Raw genomic sequence first — 6,592 nt, 5'->3', positions numbered from 1 at the left:
ATAGCATCACTAGCATGCAACAAGCTGATTGATAATGTTCTTCAATGATTCAATGTGTGTTGTCATAGACGTTTCAATGCTATATTGCAGCTTAGTGAGCTAACGACGAAGATAAAGTATTTCTGTAATAGATTTTTTCTCAAAATTTGCTATCAAATACTCTCATATAGCTTGTGAGGTTGAAAGATTACATACATCAAGCATAAGAGATCCTTGAAGAGCAAAAGGAATATACTGAGGAGTTTCTTTGTCACGTTCGATCCACTCATTATAAATAGTTTTCCATTCTTCAAAGATAGGTCCTTCAGTAATTACAAGGGTATTATTATGAGTCTGATCAATTGGTTGAGGTGTACATTCATAATTACCGAGAATAATATCATGCAAGTCATCACCTTCAAGAATTAGTATCAACTTTACTTTCCACCCAAGGAATCCTTGTCCTTGAAAGTGAGGAACAAAACAGTGTCCAAAAGGAAATCCATTGACAATTATCAAATTTGACATAGCTGGCTCAGAGAATATGAAGAATATGAGATCATAGAGTCTGCACACCATATATGAAACAATGAGATTGAAATGCAACACAACAAATCGTACATAGAAGCTATGCTATAAGGAAAAATGTTTAGTTCAAAAAGCATAGTCCAAAAGAAAGAGACCCAAGATAGACAAAATGTGGGCAAGAATAAAGTGACCCAAAATAGACAAAATGTGTGAGAGAAGAAATCGGTCCAACATAGACGAGAATTATGAAGAACACTCAAAATGTTGTTGCTTTACTTTTTAGCAAAGAATAGATGATGATAAGGCTAATTTTAGCAGAAACGTACAAATGAAAGAGTGATTAATTGTGTGATGAAACCTGTGTCATAGAAGTTTGCACAAAAAGCTATTGTCTTGTTTGTTTTCTTGTTTCAAGTCTAGTTTACCTGAACTAATATAAATTTTGACTAAAAACTCAAAATTGAGCACTAATTTCTTAAGGGTGTTCAATGAAGACATATCTACAATGCTCATAACATACACAATATATCAAATTTAAGCATAAAAATAACATGAATCAATAATTGAAGAGATACTACATAGATATACTTCTTGATTATCTTCTTCAAGAAATTGATTTTAGTATTTGATCGTGATAGCTCTAATACCATGTCGAGATATAGAGAAAGAAGATATGTCAAGGACACAAGAGAGAGAGAAGAGACACACCATACACTCCCAAAGACTACATATTGATCACAATCTACATATATATAGGTGAGACCTAGTCTAGATAGGGTGAGCTATATATAAATCCAATAGGTTCTCATCCTTACGAGTTTGCCAAGTACTCCAAAAGAAGTGCATAGATTTTTGTTAAGAGTCATATATGATTGATGATTCATGATTGTATTGGTTGAGAGAACATTGCTATTGACAAATCTATTATTCTTTAGTTATCTATTTTTTTGGAGTGATTCGTGTCAAGTAGCCTTCAAGGATGTGAAGCAGGAATTGTCCAAATCACTAGTCTTAAAATCTCCTAAAATGAATGAGACATTTAAAAGTTTTTCAAGGTCTATGATATATAGTATCAGTTGCTGCTACTATCCAATTTGAATTTTTGAGAAGAAGTGGTACCATCCAATTATATTTGCCAGTTGTTGCCCATTGGGGGTGTTTGAGATTAATTATATCTATATGGAGAAATTGTGCCTCAGGATGGTCTTTGCAATGAAGAAATTCAAGAAATACATCTTGTATGCAAAGCTACTATTTTCTATGAAGGTAGAGGGGTTGAGACTATTGTTGAATAAGTTGCAGCCACCTAACCGCCTAGCGAAGTGACGGATCACTTTGTAGGAGTTTGACTATGAAATTAGGAGTAAGAAACCAAAATTGCAAGGCATAATTGAATGTCTTGTGGATTTCGGGGAGCTAGAGGAAGTCTTTCCTGGAGGTAAAAACCTTTAGGATATATACAAAATCGATATGATCTCCATTCCATCCTACTATGGCACCATAATGCACTATCTATCCACACGAGAGGTTGGAGCTACTTTATCAAAGGTTGAAAAGAGAAAAAATTAGGCATCAAGCCTTAAAATTTACTTTGATCTCAGGAACACTATATTGGTAAGGGGTCGATGATATTTTTCATTAATGTGTTATGCCTAATAAGGTCCCATTTATCTTGAAAGAGAGTCATGATTCCACTTGTGGAAGGCACTTTGTTGGATGGTTGAGTGCAAAAAAGATATTCCTACATGTGTAATGTGAGGACTACTAATATGTACCTTCAAAAAAATAAAAATAATGTAAATAGGATATAAAGAACACTAACCATAGGCCGATGTCATTGTGTTGGCACTAGTGCATGAATAAGAATACTATATTCTAACTCATGGGAATGACACTCGCATCGCGGCCTCCGATATCAGCCTCGACATCTATCACACCAACATAGAATGCACTCCTCCTCATAATAAGATAAATACTCTAATTCACGTGAAGGAGCACTGATCTCTAGAATTATGATTGTTGCACGACCACCACAACTGTAATGCGGAGGTGATGGTGTATGAGACGAATCTGAATCTGCATAACTAGAGATAAAAGAGATTAAACTTGGTGCTGATCTTTTTTATTCATTGACTCACAAATAGAGCATGCATGCTAGTGTGAGAAATATAAAATCAAAATAGTATATTGACACTCTTTTTTTAAACACAACCAGGAGGTATACACATGATCCTGGCAAATAAGAGGCTTGTTGGATTTCTCAAGGAGTCATGGAGGTACTTCTGTTGGGAGTACCATTTACGAGTGACATTTTCACAGCAGAGAGTACGTTTTTTTATCACTTTATTGAAGTATTTTGACTTCAAAATTCCTATAGAGTTAAAATTGTATAATATAATTTATCCTTTGATTTCAATGAATTGATATAGGAGGCAACAGTGAGCCAGAGTCTCAAGTGGACATACATCTCACCTGGGTTGCATAAGGAGAGATGGTTTTGTTGCTATTTTTGTAAGTATATGCCATAGGTTTTTATTATTTATGTAATTAGAAGGATAGAAGAAATAAAAATAACCAAAATAATCTAACTTTGGATCTGTTTTTGAATAGACTAAAGATTAGGATCATCCCCCGATAGTAGCAGAGATTTAGACAGCGACTTTTGAGGGTATAGAGCCCTTCAGAGGAGGCTTCCTCCGACACACCCTTTTGTGAATATCCATTCTATTACTTTTAGATTTTTTTAACTTATTTTTTTGATAGTTCAATTGGTTAATTGTGTCAGTACTTGATCTTTATTGATGAAGATTCATGGTGGGACGGATATGGATGTGATCATCGCGTGAGAGGAGGCAGAGGGCAGGAGGATAGATGAAAAATGGACCCGAGCTGGTGCGGCACGAGTACCTCTCAAGAGTCACCGAGGCCCCATGGAGATGTAGAGAGCACATCAGATAGCGCATCCGATCACTAGCTCCCCTCTCCTACTCTTTCTCACATACTTGATCAGACTCGTGTAACACATTCCATGACATAGCCATGACATTGTATATATATATATTTATATATTTTTTATTATTTTTGGTCTTGTGAATCATTTCATGTTTGATAAACGGTTTTTTAAGTTTTGTGAATCATCTCATGTTTGATAAAATGTTTTTTTAAAAATCCTGATTAGTAGAGAATAAAGAAAGTATGTACCATGATCCATGTTGTGTTTTGCGTAAGTGATCGATGTATGTGTTGTTTTATGTGAGAGGAGGCTATTTTATACTCAACATTGCGTTCGCGTGTGCACGAGAGAGAGAGAGAGAGAGAGAGAGAGCATATATGTGTGTGTAAGTGAGGGAGAGAGAGTGTGAGAGAATAAGTGTATGTGTGTGTAAGGGTGAGAGAGAGTGAGAGAGTAAGTATGTATATGTAATATTTCAAATAAATTCTTTTTTTTCTTTTTCTCCAACGTCGCATCAAGATGGAAGGCTGAAAGGGGATAGAGGAGCCAGCAAGCTCCTCTCGCTGGAGCTTGCTCAGCTCCACCATCATGCAAAGGGACACGTTGAGGGGGGAGGATTCCCTCCCCTCCCCTATATAAAGGAGGGAGCGCTGACAGTCTGTGGGATGGGGAGGGAAGAACGACGTCGATGCTGCCATACTACCGGACGGATGTAGAGGAGGGGAGAGCATTAGTGTCGCCTCACTGCCAAATCTCGTGGAAGAAGCCGTTGAGCCGTCGCTGCCGCCTCATAGCCGTCGGACGGCTGGTTACTCCCCTGCCACGTCAGAAAAGCTTCCTAGTGGAAGCTTCCAAGGGGGGGGCTAATTAAGTCCCCCTTTCACCCCCCTCATATCCCTTCTACTCTTTCATTCTCCCCCCCCCCTCGGGTTTTTAAGAAACCCTCAAGTCCCCCTTCCTATATCCTTCCCTTACCCTTTTCCCCCCTCCTAGTTCTATCCCTTAGAAATCCTTTCACCCCGCCCCGGTCTTAAGACCTTAACCCCTTCCCGAGGGCCGTTAAACCCCGACAACCCTTGGCCTTATAACCCACAAATCCCTTCCCCGTGCCTAAATTTGTAAGGTCCCTTCTTGTGTCCTTCCCCCCTCTCATATTCCTTTTTTTAACACTTCCCCCCTAAGCCCCTTCCCCCCCCCCCCCCCCCCCCCCGTGTCCCCTTTTCCTTACATATCCTTTTCTTCCCCCCATGCTAGAAGCCTTCATCCTTCACCTTTCCCCTATCACTCCGGGTTAAAATCCCTAAAACCTTTACTATTCCGTGTCCTAAAACCTCTCTAAAAATCCCCATTCCTATACCTTTTACCCCAAGCCCAAAGTTCTTCCAAGGTTCATATGGTTGCGAAGCCACACTCACCCATAACCTTTTTGCCGTATATATACCCTATAGGGCCTTCCTAGGCTTTATAAATCTTTCCCTCTCCGAAGAAGCTAAGACCTTAAAGGTCTTATTACCCTTCTCGTGGTCAATCCTTTGAATGGCTCCTTGCCTTGAAAGAGAGACGGTGGAAATCCGAAAAGGAGAGTAAAAGCTGCCTTCACGTTCGAAGGATTACAACTGCGATGCCGCCTAAGAAAGTCCAAGGAGTAGCTGCGGGAGGGTCATCTCCCGATATCCATGTGGATATCTCACCCCAAAACCAGGTTTGTCCTTCTTGGTTTTATATCGGGTTTAAGCAATCGTGCAAAGATGAATTGTTAGGGATAAGATATATTTTTTTCGAGTTATTTACGATGAAGGAGTTTAGTTTAATTGAACATTCAAAAATGATAATGTATAAAACATAGTTTCCTTCGAATAGCATCATGCATTGAAACGAATTACGAGCAAGATTATGTACCTACTATAATAGTATATTTCGGTTAAATCTTGAAGGTATTAATCCCTATTCTTTTTTTTTGCAACGAATCATCATAGAAGATGAAATTCATGAAAGGTTTCTTACGTTGCTTGAATTCTAGGAAGTTATCATTGCTGACTGCATATCTTTGCAAGGAAAAGATTGTTATTTGGCATGAGTTTCGTTTGCAAGGAAAAAGGAAGATTAATTGAATTTACCTAACCTCAAAGCATTAAAGTTTAGGACTGAAAAATCAATTGTCACAAGGATAACAAATCGTGCCAAGGTGATCTCAATATTACCTTCTAAAAGATAACCGAATTAATGTAAACTTAGAAATACCTATGTTGCAAAATATGCCTTGGGAATGATTTAAAGACCAAGAAACATTTATACCTTAAACACTTGACTACCTTCCCTGATTGTAGGGTCAATAAATTTGTAAATGTAAAAGAACTAGGGTTTGTCCCTGAGGTTCTTAAAAAGAGACCCTAGGTCCGACAAATGTCAGCTTAAAGAAACTAAAACGGATTGTTTCATCGTATATTACGATGCAGGACTTGCGCAGCAAGTACGAAGTCATATAGTCTTGTGATTGATTCACAAGAAGAAAGGTTAAATACCCTCAACATGGATGGCAGATCCTTACGCAAGTTATCTTGCAAAAGGATATATTCTTTGATATCCTTCTAAATAAGAAAAGTTAAAAACCGGAAACTAAAGTATCCAATGAACTTTAGGGTTGACCAAGTTGGGTTAATAGGGTATGCCCTAACCCAGAATATAAGGGATCTTGCCAAGTTGCAAGACACCCTGGAACGAGTGCTGATGCATTCAAAAGGAAAAAATCATTCCTTAGCAGTTTGCCAACAACAAGATCGGTTAATGAAAGTGTTTGTGCTTGCTAGAGAATTTAGAGCACTGTTTGATTTATGAATTGCAAATTAAATGAATATCTATACTTCAGGTTGAAGGCCTGAAAAGAGAGGCAACTTCAGTTACCCCCGACTGCCTGCCTGACCCTAACCAAGGGAGTTGTTGACCGTGTTGGGAACGTGGACCGAACCCGCCGCGAGAGTTCTCTCCATTGAGCTCTACTTGGAGCAGGAGGACGCTTGGGTGCCAGGGGGGCTCTGGCCGTAAATCCCTCGCCTTCCGAGTCCTGCACAAGAGGCTAACATGACTCGGGATTGGATCTCGAGGCCCGCATACTAGTCTACGGGCAGAAGCTTG

Source organism: Lygodium microphyllum, chromosome 20 (assembly GCF_053477565.2).
Source record: "Lygodium microphyllum isolate KBCC chromosome 20, Lygodium_microphyllum_v1.1.10, whole genome shotgun sequence".
NCBI classification, from domain to species: Eukaryota; Viridiplantae; Streptophyta; class Polypodiopsida; order Schizaeales; family Lygodiaceae; genus Lygodium; species Lygodium microphyllum.
The sequence above is the reverse complement of the archived record's forward strand: the minus strand, read 5'-3'. Positions refer to the sequence as shown.